The following is a 2,531-nucleotide window of genomic DNA, read 5'->3' on the forward strand; positions in this document are numbered from 1 at the left end:
GAAGGATATTACCTATGTCTGGTTTTTATTGAGATTTAATTTGCTTTCAGGGACTTCCCTCAGTCCAGTGGTTAGGACTCTATTTCCACAGCTGGGGGCGCTGGTTTGATCCCTAGTCAGGGAATTTAGATCCCACAAAGCACAAGGTGCAGTCAATAATAATTTGCCTTCAGAAAAATTGACATTTTGCAGTTTTATAAAGATACACAGTTGTGTTACCATGACATCAGTAAAGATGTAGACAGTTTCATCTCCCCAAAAGGGTCCCTCATGCCCCCGCCCCACTGGGCTGTTTTCTGTGCTAATGATTTGCCTTTTCAAGATTGTCACATGAATGGAATCTCACAGTATGCAGCCTTTTATGTCTGACTTTTCACACTCAGTAGAATGCATTTGGGATTCATCCATGTCGATCTGTGAATCAACAGCTTGTTCCTTTTCAATGCTGATTGCTATTCCATGTATGGATGTTCCTCAATTAGTTCATCCTCTCACTAGCTGATTGATGTTTGGGCTTTTTCCAGTTTGGGGCAATTACGAATTTGAAAAAAAAAAAGGCTACATGGGTTTTTCTAGGGTTGTGAGAAATTACCCAAGTAATTTCTCTTGGGTAAATAACTGGGGGCAAGATCATGGGGTCAAATGAAATGTGTTTAACTTTGGAAGAAATTGCCAAGCTACTAACAAAGTGACTCTGCCATTTGTGTCTGCACCAAAAAAAAAAAATAATAATAATAATAAACAAATGTGTGAGTGTTTCTGTTCTATGTCTTGATCAGCACTTGGTATTGTAAGCCTTTTTAATTCTGGCCATCCTGACTGGTATATAATGATGTCTCATTCTGATTTTCATTCACGTTCTCCTCATGGCAAATAACCTTGAGCATTTTTTCATGTGCTTGCTTGTTATATGTATACATTTCTTTCTGAAGTATAGATCTCTGGTCCATTTTTTTTTTACTGTTTATTTTCTTAACATTGAGTTCTAAGTGTTCTTTATATATTCTGCATACCTGTAGTTTAGCAGATATGTGTTTTGCAAATATATTCTCCCAGACTTTAAAAATTTTAACATTTACATGTTTCTGTCTTTAAAAGAACAAAGGTTTTTCATTTTGTAGGTTAAAAATTATCAGCGTGTCCTTTTGCATTTTTTTGTATCCCGTCTAAGAAATTCTTGCCAAATCCCATGGACAGAGGAGCCTGGTGGGCTGCAGTCCATGGGGTCGTGAAGAGTCGGACGCGACTGAGCGACTTCACTTTCACTTTTCATTTTCATGCATTGGAGAAGGAAATGGCAACCCACTCCAGTGTTCTTGCCTGGAGAATCCCAGGGATGGGGGAGCCTGATGGGCTGCCGTCTATGGGGTCGCACAGAGTTGGACATGCCTGAAGTGACTTAGCAGCAGCAGCAGCAACCGAAGGCTGTAACAATGATCTCCTATGTTTTCTCCTAGAAGTTTTAGAGTTTTAAGCTCTATGGCAGGAAATGCAAGAAATGGATTCAATCCCTTGGTTAGGAAGATCCCCTGGTGTAGGAAATGGCAACCCGCTCCAGTATTCTTGCTGAAGAATCCCATAGACAGAGAAGCCTGGTGGGCTACAGTCTACGGGGTCACAAAGAGTCAGACACTACTGCGTATGCCTACTATTTCACTCTACGGTCTAACACAAGTTAGTTTTTGTAACAACCTGTGGTGAGGGTCAGGTTTGGTTTTGTTTTGCATACAGATGTCAGCCTGCTCCGCTGGGTGACCTGCAGGAGTTGCGGGAGCCTATCTGGGTCACAGCTTGACCTAGCTGCATTGTGGGGCCAGGAGAACAGCTGGGGGGCTTCTGTTGGTGTGGACACTGGTGGTCTGTGACACAGAGGTCAGAGAAGGTGATCTTGGAAGCAGGCATTTGAGGGCCCTGGGTGAGACTGGAGGTTCCTGTCAAGGCAGAGGCGAGGCTGGGGGCAAGGAGAGGAAACACAGGAAGCTCCAGCAGGCAACCTGAGCACCAGGTGACTGTGGGCAGCGCATTTTTGGTTTGCTTGGTAGCGGGGAGAATGGGGGTGGTCTTACTGGGCTTAATATTTTTAGAAAAGGGTTAAAAGCCTGAATCTTTTGCCTATAATCACAGTCTCAGTTTCCCTTGAAAAATCAGCACATTTAGCAAAAGGCGTCCCTGTCCCCATGTGGCAGCTGGTCCCTGGGGCTGCTCTGCCTGGCCACGGGGCCCCAGGTTCACTCCGGGCTACTGTGCTGCATGGCCAAGATCAAGGCCCTCCCAAGGTGGAGAGGGGGAAGCCTCGGGTCATCCAAGTTGCCTGGAAATCCCGCTTCGACTGGTGTCTTGTGTCTGTGAGCTTTGAGGAACTGCGGATCCCCTCCCATGAGCCACACTTGTCTTCCAGGCTGAGTTTCTCAGGCAGCCACTCTGGTGGCTCTGCGCTTAGATGAGGCCATGGAGGCCACAAGCTAGCAGGGAGGGAGGCTCTGCTTCTCCTTCCACATGGTCTGTGGCTGGGGTGGGGATGAAACCTTTGC

Source organism: Bison bison, unplaced genomic scaffold, assembly GCF_000754665.1.
Source record: "Bison bison bison isolate TAMUID 2011002044 unplaced genomic scaffold, Bison_UMD1.0 scf7180017864522, whole genome shotgun sequence".
Taxonomy (NCBI): Eukaryota; Metazoa; Chordata; class Mammalia; order Artiodactyla; family Bovidae; genus Bison; species Bison bison.